Source organism: Chiloscyllium punctatum, chromosome 7, assembly GCF_047496795.1.
Source record: "Chiloscyllium punctatum isolate Juve2018m chromosome 7, sChiPun1.3, whole genome shotgun sequence".
Taxonomy (NCBI): Eukaryota; Metazoa; Chordata; class Chondrichthyes; order Orectolobiformes; family Hemiscylliidae; genus Chiloscyllium; species Chiloscyllium punctatum.
The window spans coordinates 25,464,410-25,489,041 of NC_092745.1; the positions used below are offsets into that span (position 1 = coordinate 25,464,410).

Here is a 24,632-nt window from a genome sequence, read left to right on the forward strand (position 1 = left end):
CTGAAAAAATTCAGCAGATCTGGCAGCATCTGTGGAGAGTGAACCTTTCAGGACCAGTGACTGGTCAGGTGACCAGCTGCAGCTGACCATTCTGCCTGTTCTGGAACAGGTTCTGGTGTGAGATTGTCAATAACAGAGAAACAGGAGGACGGGCTCAATCAGAATAAGGAATTCACTTAACCATCCCAGTGGGACACTCACCGACACAGTCACACTGCGGAGAGGCCGTTCACCTGCCCCACGTATGGGAAGGGATTTACTCGATCTTACAATCTGCTGAGGCATCAGAGATAGCACAATTGGTTTAGACCCTTCACCTGCTCCATCTGTGAGAAAGGATTCATTCAAATCTCTCACCTGCGGAGACATTGGTGCATTCCCACCGGGGAGAGGCCATTCACCTGCTCAGTGTGTGGGAAAGCATTCACTCAGTCCTCTGACCTGCTTAAACACCAGCGAGCTCACTCTGGGGAAAGATCATTCACTTGTTCCCAGTGTGGGGGGAGATTCACTCAAATGCAGCACCTGCGGAGTCCCCAGTGAGCCCACACAGGGGGATAGGCTATTCAGATGGTCAGTGTGTGAGAGGGGATTCAGTGATTCATCCCATCCCCTGAGACCCCAGCATGTTCACACTGGGTAGGAGCTGTTCACCCCTCTGTGTGACAAGGATTTGCTGCGTCTTCAACACGATTGAGAGACCAGTGAGTGCTCACAGGGAATTGGTCATCCCCCTGCTCCATGTGGACTGCAGGACTCTGATGTTACTGTCCATCAGAGTCAGGAGTGGACCTTGTACGTGATGACACTGCTGGAGTATTGATGTTGTTGTTAACCACATTAACTGGGCTGGAGGTGACTGAACTTACGTTGCCACTTTCTAAACCTCAGGATGTCTCTCTGGGCAGTAAGTCTCCACAAACAGCACTGTGACAAGGAGCAGGGATCATCTGTTTTGATTTAACTTGTGACTGTAGCACAGCTGCTTCACAGCACCAGGGACAAGGTTGGAGTCTAGCCTTGGTCAACAGCCTGTGTGGAGTTTGCACATTGTCCCCATTATAGTGTGAGTCTCCTCCAGGTGCTCTGGTTTCCTCCCATAGTACAAAGATGTGCAGGTTAGGTGGATCAGTTGTGCTAAAATGTCCACAGGATCCAGGATTGTGCAGACTAGGTGGATCAGCCATGGGAAATGCAGTGTTACAGTGACAGTGCTCTGGGCATGATGTTCTTCGGATGGTCAGTGGTTTGATGGGCCAATGCTCTCCTCCCACACTGTAGGGATTTTATTCACTGACTGAGGATAAATGCTACAGAGCAGGGTGCCTTAGAAAAGGAGCATGTGGTGTGCATCAATGCTGTCTATGCCTTTAGATAGAGGTGGGCACCGTAGGGGATACAGTACTTTATCTCCACCGCTGCCCCCTCCCCACAACTCTACTTTGATTTAGTCCCTTCTCACTCTGTCACTTGTAATGGTTTGCTTGGCTCGTAATGGGCTTTGTTTGGAGATATTCTATTAGTCACACGAATGGTTTACTGCTGGTGATGATATGTCTAGATTAGAGTGGTGCTGGAAAAGCACAGCAGGTTAAGCAGGATCCGAGGAGCTGGAAAATGAATGTTTTGGCAAAAGCCCTTTTCCAGCACCCCTCTAATCTAGGTTCTGGTTTCCAGCATCTGCAGTCCTCACTTTTGCACTGCTGGTTAACCAAAAGCAAAATGGCATAATGATGATTTTGATGGTGGGAAGTTTGCTGTGATAATATTTCTGGGTCAGAGAAAAGGGGAAAAAGAACGCTTCACAGCTCACAGAACGAAAACTGAAAAGCAGTTAAATCAAACCAAAGGTTCAGACAAGGAGGGAATATTTCCCTGGAGTTTGAGTAGCTGGAAAGTGATGGTGTCTGGGAATAGACAGGATTTTGTTTTACAGGAGGTTGAAAGTTTTAAAACTGTTATATTCAGACAGTTTACGTTATTTTATTTAACTTTATTTGCTGTGCAAAAAACTTTTACAACATTTTAAAACCAAAATTTACAAACCTTATGTTAAAGATAAATGTTAAATAAAATCCATCAAACCATCCCTCACTGAAAACTGTTGTGAAAGTGCAATCTCCTGGAGAATCCCTGCCTACTCCTTCCTATCCGGGCTCCATGGCTATATACATACCTGGGAGATAGCAGTAGGAGGAGACTATTCAGCCTTTCAATCCTGCTCCACCATTCAATGGGAAACAGCTGACCATCCAGCTCAGTCTCCTGTTCCTGCTGTGTTCCAATCCCTTTTCATGACTTTACCTCGAAGAACTATATCTAAGCCCTCCTTTGGCTTCACTGCCTTTTGTTCCAGTGGCGTTGCTGTGTTATTGTGTGGGTGTAGGTAGGGGTAATGTGATGGTGCTGCCTCCTGGAGGATACACTCAGCCTCCCTCATCATGCTGCAGTAACATCAATTGGGTTTCAGCAACGAGAGATAGAACCCGTTTCCAGGATACGGGCATCTCTGGCTCAGCCAGCATTTATTCCCCATCTCTAGTTACCCTTGAGAAGATGGGAGTGAGCTTCTGTCTTGTAAAATTCACAGTCCATTTGGCACAGATAGATCATCAATGCTGCGAGGAGAGTGTTGCAGGATTTTGGCCCAGTGATTCTCTATTTTTGATTCTTCAAATGCTGGTTAACTTAATCATGATCTGCCCATGATTTTGAGATTTCAGTCTGCAAATCTTCACCATCTAGCACCCTGTATAAAGGAATATGTACTGATTAGAAATTCAGAACAGACAATTCTAGTTTCTCTGGAATATTTTCACCTTTCTTCCCCCAAAGCTGTAACCCTCCAGCCCACTTACTCTCTCCCACCATTCTGACTCTGCTACCCCCTAATGTACACCCTCCCCATTCTCATGGAGTAACTGATAAACAGATCCATGCCACCACTTCCCATCCCTGGTTAGACTCTGCACCCTTTCTGGGTTCACTTCCTTTCCCTTCAGTTGCTGCGAGTCAATAATATAACAGCAGAATGAAACAGACAGAAACAGAAAGGGAGGTGGCAGATCCTGGACAGAAGAGGCACCTTCAGGCTGGGAGAATGGGTCAGATCCTTCTTCGTTCCCCATTAGTTGATTCCCTCCATTACAATGAATTGGGGATGGAGAGTGGGCCTACATGGGCGTAGTGACACATTGACCCCCTCCCCCAACAGATCAATACTATGAGCAGATACATTCGTCCTCCAGCCAATCATAGTGTGAAAAACTTTCTGCAAAGTATATTTACCCAAAGCACACGCTCCAAAGTCTGCCCACATTCTGTACATGTACAGTGCCAGGTTTCCCCACACACGTGTGATCCCAGCCTCAGGGATTGTGGGAGTTGTCGTCCCCATGAAGCCACTGCAGCCCTGTCTCTGGAAAGTCAATGAAAATTGTGGACTGGAGGGTGTTGTGTATCGGATCCCCATTCAGACACACAGAACATATGGACTGTCACTGGGTTTGACTGAGACATCTGCTTCCACAACCTGATTTTCTGATGTGAGGAATACAGATTCAGCCAACTGGAGTGTGGAGAGGTTAATAGGAGGTGCAGATTTTAAGTAGAGGTGGCTCAATGGTTAGCATTGCTGACTCACAGCGTCAGGGACCTGGATTTGATTCAGCCTTAGGTGACTGTGCAGAGTTTACACGTTCTCCCCGTGTCTGTGCGGGTTTCCTCTGGGTGCTCCAGTTTCATCCCACAGTCCAAAGATGTGCAGGTTAAGTGGATTGCTTATGCGAAATTCCCTGTGTCCATGCATGTGCAGGTTAAGCCATTAACCACGGGAAATACAGGGAATGGGCGAGTCTGAATGGGATGCTTATCATAGGGTTAGTGTGGACTCCATGGACGATTACCCTGTTTCTGCACTATAGGGACTCTTTTCTATACTCATGAAGAAGAATGTACCTATCTCAATGTGCTATGAATCTGTGGAATTCCCTATTCAAAATGCGGTGGATGCCAGGACAATGAGCAAATTTAATGAAGAGATACAGATATTGAATTTGCAATGAGATGAAGGGTGAGAGAGAGCAGGTGGGAAAATCCAGCTGAGACCGAGGTGAGCTCAATCATCACCGTATTAAATGGTGGAGCTGGTTCGAAGGGCTGCATTGCCTCTCCTGTGCCCAGGGCTTATCTTCTGACGGTAATAACTGGAAAGCTGAATCCAAAACTCACCACCTTCACCAAAGGAGATTTTCAGAAAATGCAGGATAGTCAGGTGGATTAGCATTTCAAACTTAGATAGCAAGGAAGCATGTGGGAGATAATGATTTTACAATTTTAAACTGAGGGGAGTTAAAAATCAACAACAGGTTACAGTCCAACAGGTTTAATTGGATCATGATGAAGGAGCGTCGCTCTGAAATCTAGTGTGTTTCCAATTCAACCTGAGGGACTATAACCTGGTGTTGTGAGATTTTTAACTTTGTACACCCTAGTCCAACACCGGAATCTCCAAATCATGTAAACTGAGGGGAGACAGTGATTTATGGTTTTAGACTGTTCAGTACATTCACACCGTCCAGAATACTCTGTTTTGAATATCTATCCTGTACTTTATTACAAAGCCAAGGTCTCTGACAATGAAAACCAAAACACCCAGGTAACATCGCCTCACCTCGTAATCTGATAAAAGACTTGTGATAAGTATGCTTGAATTTAGAATACAGTTGGAAAGCGGGAAGATTAAATCCAATCCCAAGATCCTGTGCTTAAACAAAGGAGACTACAATAGGATGAGGCAGGAGTTGGCTAATGTAGACCGGAAGCAAAGACTTTAAGGTGGGACAGCTGACAGACAGTGGAGGAATATCAATGAATTTTTCAAACTGCTCAGCAAACGTATATATCAGTGAAAAGGAAGGACTGTAGGAAATGGAATAATCTGACACGGGTGGCTAAGGAAATAAGGGAGTTTATCAAATTGAAATAGAAAATATACAAATTGGCAAAGACTAAGGAGAAACTAGGAGATTAGAAAAACTTTAAAAATCAATAGAAAGCTATATGGGATTGGGGGAGAAAAGTGATGAGTAGCTATCCCCAGGGCCAGAATAACAGTTTACACTGCTAGAGGGGAACCTATTGTGTGGGGAACATATGGCCTCTGTAATTGTTGAAGCACTTAACTGTTACCATAGAGATAATCCTGATCAAGTTAAAAATCACAGGACACGCCAAAAGCTTGTACTTCCAAATAAACCTGTTGGACTATAACCTGGTGATTTGTGGCTTTTAACCTTGCCCACCCCGCTCCAACCCCGGCTCCTCCACATCAGAATCCTGACAGACAGCCCCACTGAAACTGAAGTGTCTGTCAGATACCTGACTGAGCCACAGGGGTGTGGGGGAGGGGTATGTGATTTAACCACAAAGTGTTGAGCTGAACTCAACTTTTTTAACTGCCATTGCCATGGAGATAATATTGAGAGACAGCATCCATTCAAAACCACAAACCACAAAGGTATAAGAATTGGAGCCATACATCGGACAGGCGGGGAGTTACCTGATGCTTCCGAGAGGTGTTCTGCATGTACACTATCCAGGTAACTGCCATGTCTCATCAATAAAGACTCAAAGAAGACCTCTCAGAGTTCTGTGCCCAGTTATTCCTATCCAGCAGGGTTCAGGAATATGAGCACACAGCAGTCAGTCTTCACAGTGGAGGATATGAAGAACATGCCAGTAATTGATAAGGAGACGGAGGAAGGTGAGGACCAAAGAACAACCATTATCACAAAAGTGTTAGAGCTGGGTAAGCTAATGGAGCTAAAGGTAGACAAGTCTCTTTGCCCTGATGGAATACATCCCAGGGTACTACCAAAGGTGGTGGGAGAAATAGTAAATATATTTGGAGTCAGAGTACTACAGCAGGGACAGGCCCTTTGGCCCAAACTGGATCATGCCAGCCAATATGTCCATCCACGCTAACCCCATTTCCCTGCACTTGGCCCATCTGCTTCTGACTCTTTGCTATCCATGTATTTGTCCAAATGCCTTTTACATGTTGTTAATGTACCCACCTCAACCACTTCCACTGGCAGCTCAGTCCATATACATACCACCCTCTGTGTAAAACAGGTGCCCCTCAGGTTCCCTTTCATAATTTCTCCTCTAACCTTAAACTGATGTCCTCCACTCCTTGATTTCCTGTGAAAAAGACTGAGTGCATTCACCTTACCCAAGCCTGTCATGATCTTATACACTTCCAGAAATAGGACTCCCCTCTGTTTCCTCTGCTCTAAACAAAAAAAGAATCCTCTCTTGTCCAACCTCTCCCTCTAACTCAGAGCCCTGAGCCCATTTCCTCTGCACCTTTTCCAGTTGAATAACTGAAACCTACACTGCATTCATCACATTTCCAGTGTCTCCCCACGGGGCTGGAACAGACGTGACATCGCCAATGGATTACAAGCCATGATCGATAATTAACCCCTTTACAACAATACGGTTTTCATAGAATTTTCCATGGTGCAGGTATCCTTGTGTCTTTTTGGTTGCATGATTAATTTAAAACTTGTCCTCATACAAAGCAAATCTGTAACTTAATTATTCCTGGGAAATGTGCCATGTTTTCAGACTTTTAAAAACAAATGAACTCTCTCTCCACAGTCACCACGCTTACATGTACTTGCCTGTGTCTCAGTAATTTTTCCAGTCACATTGACACTTGAAATATTCGCCCACGGACAGAATACACACCTTTCCTTCCAGATGAAAAGGCCAATGATATTCAGATCAGCACGGATCAAGTAACCATCAAAACTGAACAGGAAGTTCAATTTGAATTTCTCATCCACAAATCCGCCCTTTCAGTACTCTACAACAGAGAAAACAAGTCACTACCGTTAATACAGGACGGAAATTCATAAGATAATTATAGTATTAAATTGTAGTTTCTTTGTTTCCCCCAAAGCTTTAATTCTCAGTCTCACAATTTCTCTCTTCTGTGAACTGAAATCCAAACCAATTGCCTCACTACTTTCCTCCACACCCAGTTCTAATACTCTCTCCTCTCGTTGAATTCAGCTTTCTAGCTCCTGCCTGCAGACTAAGGACCAAAACAAAGGTGTGGCACGATGGCGCTGCTGCCCCACAGCACTAGGGTCCCAGGTTCGGTTCCAGCCTTTGGTGGCTGTCTGTGTGGAATTTGCACATTCTCTCCATGTCTGCGTGGGTTTCCTCCTGGTGCTCTGGTTTCCTCCCACAATCCAAATATGCGTAGGTCAGGTGAATTAGCCATGCTAAATTGCCCATAGTGTTAGGTGCATTAGTCAGAGGGAAATGGGTCTGTGTGGGCTACACTTCCGAGGGTCGGTGTGGACTGGTTGGGCCGAAGGACCTGTTTCCACACTGCAGGAAATCTAATCTAATCAAATCAATGAATCTGATTCGGAGCCTCCTGGGTGTTGGTGAAACCTCCCCACACCTTCCAGAGTTTCCTTCCTGGTCAGACCCAAACTGATTTTTTTTCCCTAATCTGGAACCTCTTATTTATTTCCCCACACCAACCCTCTGATGAGAACCATCCTGCACACACTGGATAAATCATATCTAGTTGAACTAAAATGAACCAAATTAGAACTTTAATTGCAGGCCCACCTTTGTTCCTTTCCATAACATTCCTGAATCTCCACCCGAGTTCTGATCACTTTCTGCAAAATGCTCGTCCCCACTGATACGCCGACCATTTGTCACGATACCAGGGCAGGGACCATTCCCCTGGGTCCTGTTCTCAGAGGGAGGAAGGGAGGGAGCTGGCAATGACAGATTAATCCCACACACCCACAGACTCTCTCCCTGGCAATGACCCATACTGCACTTATGCCAACAATTGCCCAGCACTGCGCCCGTGCACTGGTCTCCCCTCCTACAGAGCATGCTCCAGATCACACAGGTGCCTGGGTGATTGACAGCAGCTGTGCCCAATAGAATGGAGGGGGCGGGGCTGGAAGACTGGGACAATGAGAGTGTAAACAACGAATGAATGTGGAGGACATTGGGGGATGGACAGGTCAGTGAGGGACAGGAGCAGTGCAGCAGCAGGAGGGGATCCTGGACAAACTGAGCAATGGGAGTGTCTGACAGAAGAGAAACGACAGATTGGTTCTGTTTGGAGACTCAGGCAGGGACAGTTGGGAGACTGTATGGCCTGGTGGCTTGGGCATGTTTTCGAATCAGCCTCTTCAAAGCCGCTGTTACCAAACTCTGAACCCGATTCTCTTGGTCCAGAGGTAAGGACACTACCACCATTTCTTGGTGGGCTAGTGGAAAGAAGGGAAGATTCTCTCAATCTCACTCACATGGAAACTCCATGAGCTCCTCCCACTTACTGTCTACGGTGGGGATGGAGGAGACAGAGCAGGTGGGAGGGGGATTAGGGATATAGGGACTGCCTTTCAAATGGAACTCACCTGTGTTGGTGATATTAACAAGACCCAGTACACAGTCACTAACACAAAGCTGGTGTCCGGGAACTTTATCCAGAATATTCACACCCATAACTGGGTGACACAAACCCCAATGTACAGAGTTAAGTCCTGGATATTAATAACGGGCTTTGTGTGTGAGAAATCACGTCTCATGAACTTGAGCCAATTTTTTTGAAGTAACAACAAAGAGGATTGATGAGGGCAAAGCGGTGGAAATGATCTACATGGACTTCAGTAAGGTGTTCAACAAGGTTCCCCACGGGAGACTGGTTAGCAAGGTTAGATCTCATGGAATACAGAGAGAACTAGCCATTTGGATACAAAAACTAGCTCAAAGGTAGGAGAGAGAGGGTGGTGGTGGAAGTTTGCTTTTCAGATTGGAGACCTGTGACCAGTGGGGTGTCACAAAGGATCGGTGCTGGATCCACTAATTTTCATAATTTATATAAATGATTTGGATGTGAATATAGGAAGTAATGTTAGTAAGATGACACCAAAATTGGAGGTGTAGTGGACAGTGAAGAGGATTACCTCAGATTATAACGGGATCTTGATCAGATGGTTGAATGCGCTGAGGACTGGCAGATGGAGTTTAATTTAGATAAATGTGAGGTGCTGCATTTTAGGAAAGCAGGGTGTATACACTTAATGGTAAGGTCCTCGGGAGTGCTGCTGAACAAAGAGACCTTGGAGTGCAGGTTCATAGCTCCTTGAAAGTGGAATCGCAGGTAGATAGGATAGCGAAGGTGTTTAGTATGCTTTCCTTTATTGGTCAGAGCACTGAGTATAGGAGTTGGTACGTCATATTGCAGCTCTACAGGACATTGGTTAGGTCACGCTTGGAATATTGCGTGCAATTCTGGTCTCCTTCCTATCAAAACAATATTGTGAAACTTGAAAGGGGTCAGAAAAGTATTGCAAGCATGTTGCCAGGGTTGGAGGATGTGAGCTACAGGTAGAGGCCGAATACACTGTTTCCCCTGGAGCGTCAGATGCCGATGGGTGACCTTATAGAGGTTTATAAAATCAGTAGGGGCACGGATAGGGTAAATACACAAGGTCTTTTCCCTGTAGTGGGGAGGAGGCATGATGGGGGCGGGAGACAGAGGGGAGAGACCAAGACGGGAGGGTGACCGTTATTTTGTAGATCTACAACACAACTCTGTTCCTGTTTTCTCCCTATCCCCTTCAATCCCTCTGAAGGGCTGAGAACATGTGCACAAACCCTGGAAAGTAGAACTTCAGGGTGCTCAAGTGCTGAAGGTTATATTTGGGATGCTGACCTTTATTGGTCTGTGCACTTATCAATAAATGGACCTGGATTCAATTCCACTGTCCTGGATTCATGTCTGTGGGTACAGACACGCCTGTCTCTGGCCCTGGCTACTGGATCCCCTGTCACTATATCTCTGCCATTCTCCCTCCTCCCATTCTGTGAAGCGGAGCTATCCGTGGTGTCATGAACCTGGCTGTTGCTGATTTCCCCTGAGAGTCCACCCCACATGCTCGCCCCTTATAGAATCCCAAGCAGTGCACAATATCTGTTTGAAAAGGGGAACGATCAGTGGGGAGTTCTGCACTTCCTTCCTGACCATTTACTTGATCTGATGGTCACCCATTCCCTTTCTGCCTGTGTAACCCTCACCTGCAGGGGGACTAACTCACTAAACGTACTGTCCATAACATTCTCAGTATTGCTCCACAGTGAGGTCACTCTCAGCTCCAGGTCTGAAAAACAGTTTCCCAGTAGCTGCAGATGGACACACTTCCTGCACACATAGCCGTCACGGACACTGGAAGTGTCCCTTATTTCGCACATTGTGCAAGAGGAGCACACCACTGGTCTGAGGTCTCCTGTCCCAATGTCTCTCTAGTTTCAGTTAGTTACTCCCATTAGGAGAATCTAAATGAGCTCTTCCTTCTCTTCCAACATTTCCATTATAATCGATAGCCCCAATCTTTACTTAAGCTGACATTTTATACTTTAAAATCTGTTTTAAAAGAAAACTCAGCAGGTATTGCTTACAACTTGCCTGTTCCCATTGAGATCATGTGAATTTCTGAATGGCCTGCACTAAAACCACCGAGACACAACCCACCCATACCTCTACCCCTACATATACCCCTTACCAAACACTATGGGCAATTTACCTGACCTGTACATCTTGGGACTGTGGGAGTAAACCCATGCAGACACAGGGAGGACGTGCAAACTCCACACAGTCAGTCGCCCGAGGCAGCAGTGCTAACCACCGTGCCGCTTTTTGCTTGAAAAAAAACAGATACTTTCCCACAGACACAACAGACACACCCGTCTCCTTCCACAGTTAAATGTCAATGGTATTCAGGTACTGATGACCCTGCTGACGATAGAAAATTGCTTTTGAGATCTGTCTCAATTAATATCCTATAAAATGAATTCACAAAACAAAACTCACAGTCAGTGCAGGCTGAACAGTAAAGGCAAAAATTCTCTTGGTATGTGCTTGATGTGTAAATGCTCCACTTTCAATCATCCCTCCCCCACCCAGGAAGAGAACATGTCCATGTGCCTCGCTGTACTTTGCCCCAAATAAAGATGGCGACCATAACCCAGGACCTGAGGGCCACAGCCATTTTCCCATTTGCTGTAAACATGGGACCAAGAGTTTCTAATTCAGGCCTAACTACTTGTACAGATTGTAATTAAACCCTCCCAGTCTAAACTGGACCCAACTCCCCTTTCCCGTTTCCTCCTCCTGCATACACCAAGGGTCATTCTAGGTCCACTGACCCTTCCTCAGAACCGATGGCAGCTGGGAAAATTAGAATCCCTAGTGTGGAAACAGGCCATTCGGCCCAACAAGTCTACATCCACCCTCTGAAAAGTTTCTCAACCAAACACATTCCCCGACCCTATCATTCTACATTTCTCCTGACTAATGCAACTAACCTATACATCCCTGAACACTACGAGAAATTTAGCTGGGCCAATTCACCTAACCTGCATACCTTTGGACTGCAGGAAATGGGGGTATAAAGAGTAAATAATAGATGAGGACAGAGCCCAAAGAGAGACAGGAACATTTGGAAAGACAAAGGAGTGGATAACAATCTCGCTGGGAGGGTGCATCGCTGTTAATGGAGGGGACAGGAACCTGTGTCTGGCAGCATCTCAGTGGAGGTGGCGGAAATGGCAGCTGATGATCGACGTTCTGCTGCAAAACAGACCTTGAGCTTCCAGTTGCCTGTCACTTTAACACATGAGTCTGTTCCCTGGCCAACATCTCTGTCTCATGCTTACTGCAGTGTTCCAGTGAAGCTTGATGCAAGCTGGCAGAACATTCCAGAACATACCAAAACACCCCCGTATTTCAAGGACTGCAATTTCCCCTCCCATGCAGTCAACAATACTCTCCAGCGTGTCTCCACAACTTGCCACACATCTGCCATTGAACCACACCTCTCCAACTGCAACAAGTATAGAATCCCCCAGTTCTCACCTTCCACCCAGATACAACGCATCAGCCTCCACCATTTCCACCACCTACAATCAGATATATTTCCCTCTCCATTCCTTTCAGCATTCCACAGAGATGATTCCCTGTGAATTCCTAGTCAGATCCATCCACCCTCCACTCCCAGCACCTTCACTTGCCAATGCAAGAGGTGTAAAACCTGTGCCCACACCTCCCCCTCACCCACAATGGATCCTTCTACATCCAGCAGAGAATTTCCAGCACATCCAAACACCTCACCTATTATGGCCTTTGCTTTCAATGTGGTCTCCTCTCCACTGGGGAGTCAGGACACCAACTTGCAGAATGTTTCAGGGAACATTTCTGGGATACATGCACCAACCAACCCCACCATCCTGTGGCCGACCACGTCAACCTCCCCACCCACTCCGAAGGACATGCAAGTCCTGGGCCACTTCCACCACCAAATCCCAGCCAACCGACGCCTGGAGGAAGAAAACCTCATCTTACATGTTGGGACCCTTTAACCACAGAATCAAGGTTTCCTCATCTCTCCTCCCCTGCCTTATCCCAGATCCAACCCTCCAACTCGACACCAACTTCTTGAACTGTCCCACCTGTCCATCATCCTTTCCAATTCTCCACTCCACCCTCTCTCCATTACCCTCCACCTACATCTATCTATTGCCTTCCTTGCTCCCTTCCCACCAACCCCACAATGCTCTTATTTATCTCTCAGCCCTCTTACTCCACCCCCCCCCCCCCCCCCCCCACCCCCACCGCCCCCAATCCTGGCATTCCTGATGAAAAGGAATATGCCCAAAACGTTGATTCTCTTCCTCCTGAGATGCTGCCTGACATGCTGTGCTTTTCCAGCGCCACACTTTAACGCAAGCTGGAAGAACAACACCTCATCTTCTACTTGGAGACCCTGCACCCCTCTAGCCCCAGTATCAAATTCAATAATTTTACGTCCTGAACTCTCCAATTTCCTAGCGCCCTAGCCTCTTAACCCACATGCCAGGCCTTGTTATTACATAGCCTACCATTACACATTACCTATGGTTAGTCACTAACAGTCCCCATAAACAGCTATTCACCCTCCCCCCAGCCAGATCGTTATCCACTCCGTTGTCCAACTGCTCCCACCTCTTTGGACTCTATCACCACCTATCATTTTCTCCTTAACTCCTACCTTCTGCATATAAACCGACATTTCTTTTCAGTAACATCAGTTCTGAGGAAGGGTCAGCGGATCCAAAACGTTAACTCTGATTTCTCTTCACAGATGCTGCCAGACCTGCTGAGCTTTACCAGTCCCTTTTGATTGTTGTGTGAGATTGACAGCATCCGCAGTTCTTTTGGTTCTAATTTACCAGGAATTTCTAATTCAGGTTGAGCAGCCTAAAACCGTGCATTTATAAACCCTCCCAGTCCACAACAGCTCCATTTCTTCCCCAGACTTTGCAGTCTCTCCCACTCCCTTCACACTCACTCGGTCCCCCATCACCGTGACACTGCGCCTGCACAGCTTATGGCCATGTGTTGGCCTGCTGGACCCACCCCAATTCACTTCCATTGGCTGGAGGATCACGCCAAATCTCCTATTGGTCTGAAGCTGCTGTCAATCACCCGGGCCCCATTGTGACATGAGTGGGCTCCTCCCAAGAGCATCGGATGCTGAGGGGTGACCTCATAGAGCTTTATAAAATCATGAGGAGTATGGATGGGAAAAATAGACAAGGTCTTTTCCCTGGGGTGGGGGAGTCTAGAACGAGAGGGTGAGGTTTAAGGTGAGGGGAGAAAGATTTAAAAGGGACCCGAGAGGAAACTATTTCACACCGAGATTGGTGTGTGTATGGAATCTTCTGTTCAGGGAAGTGGTGGAGGCTGGTACAATTACACCATTTGGCATCTGGATGGGTATGTGAATAGGAAGGGTGGAGAGGGATATGTGCCAAATGTTGGCAAATGGGACTAGATTAGGTTGGGATATCTGGTCGGCATGGACCAGTTCGACCAAAGGTCTAATTCCATGCTGTATGTCTCTATGACTCTGCCCTGGGATGAGCTTCATCATTCACAGTGAATGGGCAGTAACACAGAACACAGGGGTTTGGGGCTATTCAGCCCATTGGCGCTGTACTCTCTCCCTCTGAAGATGGGGCCAGTCTATCCCAACTCACCTCCCATTTGTCTGTAGCCCTCCAAATCCTTCCATAAACAAGTTAAATTCCAAATTTGTTTTGATAATAACTACTGAATCTGCATCCAGCTGTCGGTCAAACTGTTCCAGATGTTCAGAACTTAGTGAGTAAAATAATCTTCACATTTTTAACCAGCATTATTTGCCAGTTACCTGAAGGTAGTTACTAAAAATTGTGACATTAATAATTTCTCCCTCTGTCTCTCAGTGGTTAGCACTGCTGCCTCACAGCGCCAGAGACCTGGGTTCAATTCGTGCCTCAGGCAACTGACTGTGTGGAGTTTGTACATTCTCCCCGTGTCTGCGTGGGTTTCCTCCGGGTGCTCCGGTTTCCTCCCACAGTCCAAAGATGTGCAGGTCAGGTGAATTGGCCATGCTAAATTGCCCATAGTGTTAGGTTAGGGGTAGATGTAGGGGTATAGGTTGGTTGCGCTTCGGCGGGGCGGTGTGGACTTGTTGGGCCGAAGGGCCTGTTTCCACACTGTAAGTAATCTAATCTAAAATATCCTGGATTCAAATCTGCTCCTGGTCAAAATCACTGCCTAACCTTCTCAACTCCAAAGAGAATTATCTGACCTTCTGCTAACTCTCCATAAAAGAGAAACCCATCTTAATTTTAGTAGTGTCATAATAATGTACAGCAGAGAAACAGACCTTTCGATCCAACTTGTCCATGCTGACCAGATATCCTAAATTAATCTCATCCCATATGCCAGCTCTTGGCCTATATCCTACTAAACTTTTGCTTATCACGTACAACATCTCAAAGGCATAGTTGGGTAATTGTACCAGCCTCCACACTTCCTCTGGCAGCTCATTCCATACATGTACCATGTTCAGCTGGAAACATTGCCCCTTAGATCCCTGTTAAATCTTTTCCCTCACACCTGAAGCCTGTGCCCCCAAGCTTTGGACTCTCATATCCTGGGAATAAGACCCTGGGATTTACCCTATCCATGCCCCTCACAAATTGTATCCAATGCTCCAGGGAAAACAGCCCCAGCCTATTCAACCTCTACCTATATAGCTCAAACCCTCAACCCTGGCAACATCTTTGCGAATCTTTTCCGAACCCTTCCAAGTTTCACAATATCATTCCAATAGCAGGGAGACCAGGACTGAAAGCAGAATTCCAGTAGTGTCAGAATCAATGTGCTGTACAGCCGCAAAATGACGTCCCAACTCCACAACTCAATGCACTGACCAGTAAAGGCAAGTATACCAAACACCTTCTTCACTACCCTGCCTATGATTCCACTTTCAAGGAACTATGCACCTGCACTCCAAGGTCTCTTTGTTCAGCAACACTCCCCAGGACCTTCCCATTAAGTGTATAATTCCTGCCCTCATTTGCTTTTCCAAAATGGAACACCTCATATTTATGTGAAATAAACTCGATCTGACAATCCTCAGCCCATTTGATTGAAGTCCCATTGTACTCTGAGGTAACCTTCTTCGCTGTCCAGTGCACCTCCAATTTTGATGTCTACTATAAACCTACTAACTATACCTCATATATTCACATAGAAATCACCGATATAAATGAAGAAAAGTAGTGGACCCAGCACCGATCCACACAAGATATTGCTCATCACAGGCCTCCAGTCCGAAAAACACTACCCTCCGTCTCCAACCTTCCTGCCAATTTGTATCCAAATAGCTGGTTCTCTCCGTATCCCATGGTGTCTAACTTGCTAACCAGCCTGTTATGTGGAACCTTTTTGAATGTCTTTCTGAAGTCCAAGTTAGTGATTTATGTACAAAGCCATGCTGACTATCCCTAATCACTTCTTGCCTTTCCAATTACATATAAACCTCTCCTTCAGAATTCCTTTCAACACCTTGTCTGCCACTAACTTCAAGCTCACCAGTGTATTGTTCCCTGGCCTTTCCTCATCACCTTTCTCAAATAATGGCGCCTGTCTTGCAGCACCTCACCTGTGGCTATCGGTGATAGAAATATCTCAGCGAGGGGCCCGGCAATCACTTTCCTAACTTCCCACAAAGATCTGGGATACACCCGATCAGGTCCCACAGATTTACTCAGTTTTATGTATAAGACATCCAATACAACCTCCTCTGTAATATGGACAGTTGTCAAGTTATCACGATTTATTTCTCCATAGTCTCTAGCTTTCAGTGAAATCTGACATGAAATCCTCAGATAGTATCTCTCCCACCTTCTGTGGTTCCACAGACAGCCTTGTTGATCTTTGAGGGCCCCTATTCTCTGCCTGATTACTCTTTTGTCCTTAGTGTTTTGTAGAATCTCTTTGTATTGTCCTTAAACCTCTTTCCCCCCAAAGCTATCTCATGTATCCTTTTTGCCCTCCTGTTTTCCCTCGAGTGTACTCCTACTGCCCCTGTACTCCGAGGGATTCACTCAAACTCAGCTGTCTGTACCTGCCATATCCCTCCTTCATCTTTTTGACCAGAGGTTCAATTTCTCTAGACACACAGCATTCTCTACACCTACCAGACTTGGCCTTAATAGGAACATACTGTCTATGTACTCTTGTTGTCTCATTTCCACAGGCCTATGGAGGCAATGGCAGATGAGGACATGGAAACAGTCATTCTCAGGAAAGAGGTAGTGTTGGGAAAGGTAACAGCCCAAAAGTATCTGGGTCTCCTGGCCGTGATGGAATGCATCTCAGGGGACTAAAAGAGATGGTGAAGGGTCTATTGACCTTCCTTGCTAGAGGGATGGTTATGCTGCAGCTGTACAGGGTGCTGGAGAGGCCACACCTCGTGTACTGTGTACAGGTTTGATCTCCTTACTTCAGCAAAGATGTACTGACACAGGAGGGGGTGCAGAGGAGGGTCACTACTTTGAGTCAGGAGTTGAGAGAGTAGGTGTACGTGGAGAGATTGAATAGACTGGGACAATACTTTTTGGAATTTAGAAGAATGGGAGGTTCTATTGGAAAAAATAAAATTAAGAAGGGTATAGATAAGATAGAAGCAGGGAGGTTATTTCCATTGGGTGGGTGGGGGGGGGGGGGGGGGGGGGGGGGGGGGGAAAGAGGCAGGTCAACCTAGAGAGCATAGTGTCAAAGTAAGGGGGTATCTGATTTAGGACAGAGTTGAGGAGGTACTTCTTCAGCTAAAGGGTTATGAACTGTGGAATTCCCTGTTGAGTGTAGCAGTTGACGTTATCAACTTGAATGTCTTTAAGGCAAAATGTAGATTTGCAAACAGGAAAGGAATTAAGGGTTATGGTGAGAAAGCAGGAAAGTGGAGCTGAGGACATGAAAAGATCAGCCCTGATCTTATTGAAAGGAAGTGCAGGCTCGAGGGGCCAGATGGCCTACTCCTGCTCCTATTCCTTCTGTTCTTACGTTCCCACTTTCCAGCCGTCCCTTTACCTGGGGGTTGCAAAGAAATATTGAAGGTCTCGCCTTGTCCTGTCAAAATTCACCTTTGTCCAATTTTGAACACCAACTTTTAGATCTGGTCTATTATTTTCTGTAACTATTTTAAAACTAGTAGAATTATCAGAGAATCCCAAGTGTGGAATCAGGCCATTCGGCCTATCACGTCCACACTGACCCTCTGAGCCTCCTATCTAACCCCTGTAACGCTGCATTTCCCATGGCCAATCCACCTAGCCTGCACATCCCTGAACACTGTAGGCAATTTCACATGGCCAATCCACCCAACCTGCACATCCCTGAACAATATGGGCAATTCAGCCTGGATTATCCACCCAACCTGCACACCTTTGGACTGTGGGAGGAAACCAGAGCACCCGGACGAAACCCACACAGACAACCTCAATAAGGTGATCATCCTGTTCTTATACTCCAGTTCCACCCAAGTAATTTCAACGGGCGAACCCCCATGAATATCCTCCCTAAGGCACAACAATAATGTTATCCCTAATCAAAAACACAATTCCACCTTCTCTCTTATCCCCCTTTCTATCCTTCCTCTTACATCTATTCCCTGGAACATTAAGCTACCTGTCCTTTCCAACCTAAGCCACGTTTCTGTAATACCCACTATATCCCAGTCCCATGTACAAAACCATATCTTAAGCTCATCTGCTTTCCCTGTCAAACCTCTTGCATTGAAATAAATGCAGTGCAGTGCTATCAAAAGGACAGACTGATGGGCAGAGGGGGTGGGATGGCCCTATTGGTGAGGGATGACATTCAGTCCCTTGCGAAGGGGGAGAGACAGTATCAGGAGATGTAGAGTCAGATTGGAGGGTGGCTAATGTTGTCCCACTTTCCAAGAAAGGTGGGAGAGAGAAAACAAGGAATTATAGACTAATTAGCCTGATGTCAGTGGTGAGAAAGATGCTCGAGTCAATTATAAAAGATGAAATTATGGCTCATTTGGATAGCAGTAATAGGATTCGTCAGAGTCAGCATGGATTTACAAAGGGGGAATATACTGACTTGGATTGAAAACTGGCTGGCTGACAGGAAGCAAGAGCAGTTTCCTTTCAGAATGGCAGGCAGTGACTAGTGGGGTACAAGAAGGTTCGGTTTTGGGACCGCAGCTGTTTACAATATACATTAATAATATAGATGAACATATTAAAAGTAATATTAGCAAATTTGCTGATGATACAAAGCTGGGTGGCAGGGTGTAATGTGAGGAGGATGTTATGAGAATACAGGTTAACTTGGACAGGCTAGGTGAGTGGACAGATGCATAGCAGATGCAGTTTAATGTGGATAAATGTGCAGTTATCCACTTTGGAAGCAAGAATAGGAAGGCAGATGACTATCTAAAAGGAGTCAAGTTTGGTAAAGAAGAAGTACACCGAGATCTAGGTATTGTACATCAGTCAATGAAAGCAAGCATGCAGATACAGCAGGTAGTGACGAAAGCTCACTGCATGCTGGCCCTCATAACAAGAGGAATTGAGTATAGGAGCAAAGAGGTCCTGCTGCAGCTGTACAGGGCCCTGGTAAGACCGCACCTGGAGTATTGTCTGCAGCTTTGGTCTCCACATTTGAGGAAGAACATTGTGGCTATTGAGGGAGTGTTGGGTAGGTTCACGAGGTCAATTCCCGGAATGGCGGAATGATCATATGTTGAAAGATTGGAGCAACTGAGCTTGTATACACTGGAGTTTAGAAGAATGAGAGGGGATCTGATAGACACCTACGAGATTATTAAAGGGTTGGACACTCTGGAGGCAGGAAGCATGTTTCCACGGATGGGTGAGTCCAGAACCAGAGGACACAGTTTAAAAATAAGGGACAGGCCATTTAGAACAGAGTTGAGGAGAAACATCTTCACCCAGAGAGTAGTAGACACAGGGAATGCACTGCCCCAGAAGGCAGTGGAGGCCAAGTCTCTGGTTACTTTCAAGAAAGAGATGGATAGAGCTGTTAAAGATAATGGAATCAAGTGTTACGGAGATAAGACAGGAACAGGATACTGATTGTGGATGATCAGCCATGATCATAATGAATGGTGGTGCTGACTCAAAGGGCAGAATGGCCTATTCCTGCACCTATTGTCTGTTGTACCTTGTCAGTCCTACCTCATTCTGTGCCTTGGCCTTGCCTGTATAACTTCTCAACTCAGACTTACCTCCTTTCTCACTATCTCTTTCGTTTTACCCCCACACCCTCACTGGTTTAATGCCTCCCTGCTTGTGGAGTTGAAATGCCCATCAACCATGATTGAATGGCGGAGTGGACTCGATGGGCCGAATGGCCTTACTTCCACTCCTATGCCTTATGGTCTTGTGATATTAGACACCTTCCAATTCAGGTGTAATCCATCCTTCTTACGCACGTCAATTCTACCCCAGCAGAGATTCCAATGATCCAAAAATGTGAATCCTTCTCCCCTGTATCAGATCCTTGGCCATCTGCTCTACCCTGCTATTCCTACTCTCACAAGCATGTGGCATTGGGAGTAATCCAGATATTACTACACACAAGGACCTGCTTATTATCCTCCAGGCTAATTTGCTATATTCTCTCATCAGGATTTCATCCTTTTTTCTTATATCATTGGTACCAATGTACAGCGACCTCCCACTGATCATTCTCCCCTTTCAGAATATTCTGCACCCTCGGAGTCATCCTTCACCCAGGCAGTAGGGAGGCATCACCCCATTCTGATTTCTCACTGTCAGCTACAGAAACTGCTGTCTGTGCTGCAGACTAGAAAGCCCCCTATCACCATCGATCGCGTGGAACCTGATATACCTCACATTACACTAGTAACTTGGCTGTCAGTGCGATATTCCCCTGAGAGTCTGTGACCCCCGACGCTTTCCAAAACAGTATACTTGTTCGAGATGGAAATAACCACAGGAGACACCTGCACTACTTGCCCTCCACTCCTCCCTTTCCAAGAGGAAACCCATCTACCTGAACGGATCGGCAGTTTTCCTACCTTTCTGAAACTGCCACCTATCACACTCCCCGGCTTCTGTAAATTCTTCATTACCTTTAACCATCGCTCCATCTGATCCATGAAATCCTACAGGATTTACACCCTCACTTCCTGCAGACAATCAGGATCATTGAAACTTTGCTTAATCTCCTAAAACCAACAGGAAGAGCACATCACTGTACAAATGGCCATCTCTGCACCTTAACAGTCCACAGACCCAGAAAAAGGCACACAGCCTTACAAAACACTACTCTAGAATAAATTAGTACCAATATTTTATATTAAAAAACTTAATCAAAGTATCATAAGATGTGTATTTGAAGAAATAAATGCTCGCCCTACTAAATGTTGTAGCTTTACTAAAATAAAAGATTAAGATTTATCTTTGAAGAGACCGAAACCGACTGAGCTGTGAGTCACAGATGAACACCACTAAATAGAACCTTCGGTCAAATTTGTCCATGCCGACCACCACTAAATAGAACCTTCGGTCAAATTTGTCCATGCCGACCAGATATCCGAACCTAATCTTATCCCTCTTGCCAGCACCTGGGCCATATCTCTCTAAATCTTTCTTATTCATGTTAAGTATCCTAATGCCTTTAAAATGTTATAATTGTCAGCCTTCACCACTTCTGGCAGCTTATTCCATACACACACCACTCTCTGTGAAAAAGTTACTCCTTAGTTCCCTTCCCCTCTCACCCTCAACCTATGCTCTCTATTTCTGGACTACTCTCCTACTCAGGGAAAAGACCTTGTCTGTTTACCCTATCCATGCTACTAATGATTTTATAAACCTCTATGGCGGTCACCCCTCAGTCTCTGATGCTCCAGGGAAAGAAAGCCCCAGCCTTTTTGCTCTCTTCCTGCAGCTCAAACCCTGGCAATATCCTTGTAAATCTTTGTTGACCCTTTCAAGTTTCACAACATCCTTCCGATTGACGGAGAACAGAATTGCACACAATATTCCAAAAGAAGCCTAACCAATGTCCTGTACATGACCTTCCAACTTCTATACTCAATGCTCTGATCAATAAAGGAATGTATTCCAAACACTTTCTTCAATATCCTATCTACCTGCAACTCTATGTTCATGGAAATACGAACCTGCACTGCAAGTTATCTTTGTTCATCAACACTATCTAGGAATTTGTCACTAAGTGTATCAGTCCTGTTAAGATTTGCTTTCCAAAATGCAGCACATCACATTTATCTGAATTAAACTCCAACTGCCACTTCTCACCCATCTGAACAACATCCTGTTGTAATCTGAGGTAACCCTCTTCGCTGTCCACTATTACCTCCAATTTTGGTGTCATCTGCAAACTTACTAACTATACCTCCAATGCTAATATCTAAATCATATATATATATATACACAACGGAAAGTACCCAGCACTGATCCTTGCGGCACTCCACTGGTCACATGCCTCCAATCTGAAAAACACCCCTCCACCACCACTCTGCCTTCTACATTTGAGCTAGTTCTGTATCCAAACGGCTAGTTCTCCCTGTATTCCATGATATCTAACCTTGCTAACCAGTCTTCCATGGGAAACCTTGTCGAGCACCTTACTGAATTCCATAGATCATGTCCACCTCTCTGCTCTAATCTTTGATACATCTTCAAATAACTCAATCAATTTTGTGAGACATTATTTCCCCGCACATACTCATGCAGACTGTCACTAATCAGTCCTTGCTTTTCAGAATACACGCGCATCTTGTTCCTCAGGATTCCCTCCAATAACTTGCCCAGCATCAATGTCAGGGTCACCAGTCGATAGTTCCCTGGCTTGTCCTTACCACCTTTCTTAAATAGCGGCACCACCTTAACCAACCTCTAGCCTTTCGGCATCTCACCTGTGATAATCGATGATACAAATATCTCAGCAAGAGGCCCAACAATTACATTCCCAGCTTCCCAGAGTTCTAGGGTACACCTGATCAGGTGCTGGGGATTAACCAATCTTTACAGGTTACAAGACACCCAACACGTCATCCTCTGTAAGATGTTGAATCTATTTCCCCACATTCCATATTGCCCATGTCCATCTCCACAGTAAACACTGATGCAAAATATTCAGCTGGTATCTCTCCCATCTCCTGCGGCTCCACGCATAGGCTACCTTACTGATCTTTGAGGAGCCCTATTCTCTCTCGAGTTACCCTTTTGTTCTTACTGTATTTATAAACACCCTTGGGATTATTCATAACCCTATTTGCCAAAGCTATCTCATGTCCCCTTTTTGCCCTCCTGATTTCCCTCTTAAGTATATTCCTACTGTCTTTAATGCTCAGGGTTATTTGGGATTTTTGGATTGGAATAAATGCAAAAATATTACATCTTGATAAAACAAACGAGGGCAGACTGACACGAATTAAAAACAGGGCCTCGAGTCATGCTATGGAACAAAGAGGCCGAGGGGTTCGGGTGTTTCAAGTCTGTGTCACATGTAGACAGGGTGGTTAAGAAGGTGCTTAGCACACTTGCCTTCATTGCTCAAACCTTTGAGTACAAGAGTTGGGACATTATTTTGGATGTTGGGGAGGCCTTTTCTGGAATTCTGTGTCCAGTTCTGGTCATGCTGATATCGGGAAGACATTATGTCGTTGGAGCGGATTCAGAAGAGATTTACCAGGATGTTGATGGGAGTCGATAGTTTGAATTATAAGCAGAGGCTGGATAGGCTGCGACTTCTTTCACTGGCACGCAGGAGGCCGAGGACTGACCTTATTAGACGTTTCTCAAATCATGGAGGGGTGGTATCAGTAATGTGAACTGGTGACCTTACCAGGAAGGGACGCGATTCAAGATTGGGTACATACCTTTTAAGGTGACAGCAGAACGGCTTTAAAAAGGTGTTTGATAATTTTTTATTTATTTTTGTTCAGATAATGGTTTATGTGTGGAATGAACTATCAGGGGAAGTGGTAGTTGTGAATCAAATTACAATTTTAGGGTGGCACAGTGGCTCAGTGATTAACACTGCTGCCAGGGCCCCAGGTTCGATTCCAGCTTTGGACAACTGTCTCTGTGGGACTTGTACATTCTCCCAGTGTCTCCATGGGTTTCTTCCAGGTGCCCCAGTTTCCTCCCTAATGAGAGAGCAGCCCTATGATCTGGTAGGACAATGCTGCCTTTACCTTTTACACAGTGATGCCATCTGTGCCTCTGGGGTGGGGAGAGGGAATGTTGAAGTTGGTGAATGAGACACCACTCAGGCACAATGCTTTGTCCTTGAGGATGTTCACTTTTTTTAATATTGTTGGTGTCTGCACTGATGCAGGCAAGCGGAGAATGTTCCAACACAATCCTGATGTGTGCCTTATAGAGAACAAACAGACATTGGGGAATCAGGGGTTTGGGGAAACTGGGGTTGTTCTCCTTGTAGCAAAAGCAATTGAGAGGAGCTGTGACAGAGGGGTTTAGAAATGTTACACGTTATAATAATAAACCTTACACCCATCAGCTCATTATACAAGCATTACAGGACACACATTAATGGTTTGGGAAGATTCAAAGGAGAACGTTTATGCACCAAATGGGATTCAGATGGAACACAATACTCACACACAATGCAAATATCCAGGTCCTGATGAATTGACTAATTCAATCAGAGTTTGGTGTTACAATGACTGAGATTACCATCTGAATGTCCACCTGTAGTATCCTGTAATACAAGTTGATAAAATCCATCACTGTCAGTTCACCTGTTTCCTCCTCATCACTCCCCCTCGCCAATTCACAGTCGTAGCCTATCCAGCCTCTGCTTATAATTCAAACTATCGAATCCCATCAACATCCTGGTAAATCTCTTCTGAATCCGCTCCAACTACATAATGTCTTCCCGATATCAGCATGACCAGAACTGGACACAGAATTACAGAAATTCTAACAATGTTAGAAACTCATACCATCCCTTCCTTCTGGCCCAGGATGACTGGACACATTACCCCTTGTGGAGGTCAGCAGTCAGTTCAGAGGAAAATCTATGTGGGTTTCTAGAAGTTTCCACCATGGGACTTCACGTGACTGAACAGGGCAGATCTTTGACACATGGGACAGAATATTCCAAGAGTCAGTGAGGTATGGAGAGCAGGATT

General features: G+C 45.6%; 1 long non-coding RNA gene across 4 annotated transcripts in view; it reads right to left on the reverse strand.

Annotated features, from left to right (window-relative positions):
- The window catches only part of LOC140479546 (uncharacterized), a 41,129-nt gene that overhangs the window by 11,894 nt on the left and 4,603 nt on the right, over positions 1–24,632 (reverse strand). For 2 of the 4 annotated variants that reach the window (XR_011961074.1, XR_011961071.1), the window contains exons 2-4: positions 24,100–24,199; positions 6,757–6,874; positions 1,973–2,749 (exon numbers count right to left, since the gene is read on the reverse strand). This is a non-coding gene — a long non-coding RNA (uncharacterized lncRNA). Of the gene's footprint in view, positions 1–1,972; positions 2,750–6,756; positions 6,875–24,099; positions 24,200–24,632 lie in introns of those variants that run through there. The other 2 variants (XR_011961072.1, XR_011961073.1) reach the window with 2 other exon arrangements.